Source organism: Mus pahari, chromosome 17 (assembly GCF_900095145.1).
Source record: "Mus pahari chromosome 17, PAHARI_EIJ_v1.1, whole genome shotgun sequence".
NCBI classification, from domain to species: domain Eukaryota; kingdom Metazoa; phylum Chordata; class Mammalia; order Rodentia; family Muridae; genus Mus; species Mus pahari.
In genome coordinates this window covers 1,914,863-1,920,950 of record NC_034606.1, presented here as the reverse complement: position 1 = coordinate 1,920,950, position 6,088 = coordinate 1,914,863, and positions in this window count along the sequence as shown.

Sequence of the window (6,088 nt, the reverse complement as noted above, 5' to 3'; positions counted from 1 at the left end):
CTTAATGAGAAGAGAAGTATATAAAATAAAAAGAGGAGCGTGAAAACAAATGCTCAGCCTGATACAAATGACAGTCTAAGTATAAAACTTCAAAGTAATGCCATACCTCCCTTTTAACTACAAAGCTCCAAATGCTAATAACAGGCTCTAGTAGAAACCCTAGTGCCTTCCCATGTTTAAATTTAGCAACTAGTTGCCTTAAATTTTGATAGACCTTACTTAGTGTGGTAGTGTGAATGAAAATGCCCCCCAGAAGCTCATTTATTTTTATGTTCAGTCCCCAGATGCTGAACTATTTCGGAGGGATAAAGAGATGTGACCTTGCAGTTGATACGGCTTTGTTGGAGGAGATGTGACCTTGGAGTAGGTGTGGCTTTGTTGAAGATGATGTGCCACTGCAGGTGGGCTTTGAGGTGTCTTTCAAAAGCCCACACCAAGCCCAACACTCCCCCCCTTCTCTCTTTCTTCCCTGCTGGCTGCAGATCAAGATGTAAAGCTCTCAGCTACTGTGCCCGTGCCAAGCTTGCCTGCCCATCCCCATGCTCCACGCTCCATGATGATGACTAACCGTCTGAAATATTAAGCAAGCCCCCAGTTAAACGCTCTCCTTTGTAAAAGTTGCCTTGGTCATGGTGTCTCTTCACAGCCAGAGGTGCACGGGCTCGGACCACTTGGAGCAGCTGCAACTGCCGTCAGTGGACCGGGCCAGAACTCCTGCTGCCAGGCAGAACTTCGGCCCAGCCTACTGTGTGTGCCAGCTGGGAGCAGCAGAGCACCGCCTGCTGCCTCCACTTCCATCATATGACCTGCTGCTGCTGCCGCCTCAGGACGTAGGAACCTCTACCACGTGAGCTGTGCCGCCTTATCCACCTTATGGGGCTGGCTTCTGTGGGGCCCACACCACACCCACACCCACTCAGTTCCATGTTTCTGTTTACCAGTTCGCTAGAATTCTTGCATGGACACCGGCATATTAATTGGTAGGGTCGGTCAGCTAGAGGGCCTCTAATTTCCCAGACAGGGCCTGGCCAGCCTTTCTGGGGGCTAAGGGGTTGGCATTTTACAGCCACGCCTCACAGCTGACTTAGGAATTAGGACATCAGTTGAAAGCTACTCTTGCTCCCCTTCCCTTCCAGGTTCTTGCAAACATTTAAAATCCCTGGAAGCAGGTAGAGCGCATTCCACAGTAAGCCCGGGGCTTACTGGGGAGCCACTAGGAAGCCCTGGTAACAACTTAGGCCTCTAGGCTGGCTGATTTCTTTTTGGTTACAGAATTGTTCTCAGGAATAATCCAATAACCCCCCCCCCAGAAAAAAAATGGGTGCTACAATGTTTTTGAATGTATCTCCAGGCACCCCACTGGGATGTCTCCTGGAAAATCTCAAATCTTTAATGCTAATGCCTGACTTGAAGGCATCAAAATTAATATACCTCTGCAATAAAGTCGGGATTCAGTTCCAGCTAGACAATAGTTCCAAATAGCCACTTAATGGCACCCTAGATCCAATTGTTTTACTGGGTCTTAATACATGCTGCCAGCAAACTGGTAAATATAAGTGGTTCCTTATATCCAAGCATTCATCTATCTTCGCTCCAATCCCTCCATGTGCTTTCCTTGTCCCCAACCCAACTTCTCTTAGCCACGGAACCTACACAGCCTCCACCAAATGATGCTACAATGCTAGATCCAGCTAACGAACCACCCCCTCTCCACCGTAGACCTGTTTCCATGCCACCAAAAACCCAAACTGCTGCCTCAGTTTCTCCTCACCAGGACACCCCAGAGCCTGCTACCTCTGACTCTGACAGGAAAACCCATCTCCATTTTTAGAACACCTCACAAAGGCTTTATTGCAGCATACCAATCTGGACCCTGAAAACCCAGAAGGTAAGCAACCTCTAGTGAACTACTTTTTCCAGAGCTACCGACATAAGAGCTAAACTTAAAAAACTGGAGAGGGGACCCTAACTCCACAGGCAGAAGCCTTAGCACATGCTGGCAAAGGCTGTCCAACCGTTGGCCCCAGCCATTGCCCTGGACTCATGGTCTTCTAAGACTCAGAAACCACCAGCACCTTCTACCAATGTGGTTAAATTAACAAGGTCATTGGGCAAAAGCCTGCCCTAGCTTCCACAAGCCAAGGGGGCCATGCCGTAGGTGCCATCAACAGGGACATTGGGCTGTCATTTGCCCTCATGTTATGCAGAACAGAGGGACATCACCCCCCAGATAACCCTCCTGGCCTAGGCTTGACTATGGCCACCTGACAAGGCCTGACCCGACCACTGCCATCACTAGCAGGGAGTCCTAGGCAGATATCGTTGGTATGTGGGCAGCTTGTCTCCTTCCTCTTGGACACTGGGGCCATTTTACTCTGTCCTCATGGTGTTTGGGGGACGCACTTTCCTTCTCATTTTCCTATTGTTGGGGTAGGAGGAGAGCCTTACTTCCCTCACCAGACCCCACCACTTAGCTACATTTTTAGGGGTGTACCTCTCACCCATTCCTTTTTGGTAGTGCCAACATGTCCTGTCCCCTTATTGGGAAGGGATCTTCTAGCCAGGCTGGGAGCCTCTATTTCCTTTGCTCCCCCCATTCACCTAAACCCAAGCTCGCCAGCAGCCCCTCTGCCCCTTCTTCTGGCCAGCCAACCTACTAACACTACCATGTCATTCCCTTTAGCAGCTTCTCAGGTAGATCCCAGAGTCTGGGACGTCCAGAACCTCTCTATTGCTAAACACCATTCTCCTATTGTCATCCAATTACTGGACTCTACCAGGTACATAACCCAAGCTCAATACCCTCTCTGTCTCCAGAGACTCAGGGCACTTAAGCCTATAATTTCTGACCTCTTGAGGAAAAAACTCATTCGCCCTACCTCTTCCCCCTTTAACACCCCTATACTAGCAGTTAAGAAACCTAATGTTACCTATCGCCTGGTTCAGGACCTCAGGTGTATTAATTCTGCAGTGGCTCCTCTCCATCCTGCTGTGGCTAACCCTTACACACTTCTTCCCGCTATCCCCTCGGGGACTTCCCATTTCTCAGTCCTAGATCTCAAGGATGCATTTTTCTCTATCCCTCTAGATGCCCAGTCACAGGACATATTTGCCTTTACCTGGACAGATCCTGATACCCACTTTTCTACCCAACTTACCTGGACTGTTCTACCTCAGGAATTCCTGCACAGCCTACACCTGTTCGGTAAGGCCCTGGCCTCCGACTTACTATCTCTGTCCCTCCCTAAATCTAAGAGTATACTTTACGTAGATGATGTCCTTTTCTGTAGCCCCTCTCTAGAAATTAGCCAAGCTGACACTGTGGCTCTTCTAAATTTCCTCTCCAGTTGAGGCTACAGGGTCTCACATTCAAAAGTCCAACTGTCCACCCCTCAGGTCACCTATTTGGGACTAACAATTATCCCAACCCACAAGGCTATTACCTTAGATAGAAAGAATCTGATTCAGTCTCTAACTGTCCCTTCTAGGAAAGAAGAAATTCTATCATTCCTAGGCATAGCTAGTTTTTTAAGTTCCTGGGTTCCTTCCTTTTCCCTTCTTTCTCATCCTTTATATGAAGCAGCGTTAGGCCCCACCCATGAACCTCTTCTCAAACCTGTTACCAAGCCCTTTCAAAGGCTCCAACTGGCTCTCCTTTAGGTCTCAGCTTTACATCCCCCCTGACCTGATTCGTCCTTTTTCCCTCTATATAACTGAAAAAGAGGGATTTGCCCTTGCAGTCTTAGGTCATCAACTGGTCAACTGGGACCTTCTTTTGCACCTGTAGCATACTTATTGAAAAAAAAAAAAACTAGATCTAACTATCCAGGGATGAGCACCTTATATCCATACCTTAGCAGCTGCTGAACTCCTTATTCAAGAGTCAAAAAAACTAACCTTTGGGTTACCTATAATTGTCTTCTCTTCTCATAACTTGTCACAGCTCCTAACGTATAAAGGCTTACAGACCCTATCTCCCACCAGGGTTCTTTCTCTTCAGGTAGCTCTAATAGAAGACTCCATACTCACTTTCCAATCATGCCCACCTCTTAATATTTCCAATCTTCTTCCTCGACCAAATACTGACCACTCCCTCCCTATCTCACTCCTGCACTGAAACTTTAGAGGAACTATTACCGCATCCTTCACACATACAGGACAGCACATGGCCTCAGGACATCTATACCTGATATACAGAGGACATGAAGGGTCCAGAAGAGCTGGCTATGCCATAGAATCAGACACAGAGGTGGTGGAGGCACAGGCCCTTTCTGCTCATACCACCAATCAACAGGCTGCACTAATAGCCATTACCCGTGCCTTTCAACTGACACAGGGAAAATCCTTCAACATCTACACAGATTCCAAATATGCTTTTCATACTCTCCTATCCCATGCTGCTATCTGGAAGGAGCATGGGTTACATACCACAAAAGGAGGATCAGTAACTAATGCAAACCAAATTATGGACATGCTAAAGGCCTCCCATCTCCCCACAGCTACTGGGATTGTCCACTGCAGATCCCACCAGACAGATGACTCTGTTGTGTCCATGGGAAACAACTGAGCCAATGAGGCATCTAGAGCTGTGGTCCTTAGGGGCCTAGACTTGTCTCATCCTCCCCAGGACATTCTTACACAACAACCTACATCTTCACCTTCAACCCCTGACACCCGCCAAATTCTGTCCTATCTTCACCAACTCTTTCATCCTACGAGCCAATCATTGTCCTCTTTTGTTAAGACCCACCTATAGTCTACTCCTGAGGACTTACACTTTTTAAAATCTATCTCTGCTTCTTGCAAAAACTGTCAGATGTCCAACTCCAACTCAAGGTATCATAGCACCCCTTTTCCTACCCATCAGGCTTGAGGTTCCCTTCCTGGAACTGACTGGCCAGTTGACTTTACCCACATGCCCACCATAAGATGTGCCAAGTACCTCCTGGTCTTGGTAGACACCTTTTCAGGGTGGGTAGAGGCACAACCAACAAAAGGGCTCAGACAGTCTCTAATCTCCTCCTTTGAGAGATTATCCCCTGGTTTGGTGTCCCAGTCTCCCTCCAATCAGACAGTGGTCCTGAATTTACTTCTCAAGTTTCTCAAATTCTATCTAAGGCCCTAAATATCCCCTGGCATTTTCATATTTCCTACCACCCTCAATCTTCGGGCAAGGTAGAAAGAACTAACTGCTCTTTAAAAACCACTCTTGTTAGGCTGTCACAAGAACTTCATCTTAATTGGGTAAAACTTCTTCTGGCTCTTTTCAGGCTATGAACTCTCCCCAAGCGACCTCTCCTCATCTCGCCCTTTGAACTCATGTATGGACATCCAGTCCTAACTCCTGGTCTTTCACCTAAATGCTCTCCCCTCCCAGACCATCTGCTCACCCCATTACTTTGCCACCTCCGTTCTCTCCTATGGAGCTTTGCTGACCACCATCTACTGCAGTCATACATTGTCTCCTGTCCACTGCGTGTCAACATTGGAGACCAAGTCCTTCTATCCCCTCACTCCTCTCTCCCAAATGGCAGGGCCCTTTTAAGTTAATCCTTGTGACCCCTACATCTGCTAAACTCGAGGGACTCTCTCATTGGGTCTACCTATCTCACCTCAAACCTTTCATCCCTCCACCTAAAATGTCTCTTCTTCATACACTTCGCCCCTAACAGGACTGTGCTCTGTTAAATTCTGGAAGATGTCGAGACCACCCATCTTGTCCCTAATCCCAGAAAATGAGAATCGACTCCAGCAGCCGAGCTCGACCTCACTGCATTAGACATGGGTTTCTCATTTTCCCCCTGCTGTTCATTTCCATCCAGGTCCGCCCTTACATCTGGAGATTCGAGGTTCAGAAACCCCCACAGAAAACAAACAGTCTCTCCAAATAGGGTCAGGAATCTGCTCCATAGCAGGATGCCAGAAGCTGATCCAAACTGCTGTCATCCCTGTATCTGTTATCCCATCTAAATATTATGACCTCTATACTTGCTTTCTCTTTGCCAGACAAGAGATTATTGTAGAAAATGGCCGGATGAATATGGGGGCTGCTCATATTGGTCTTGTCAGACACATACGCTAGGATCCC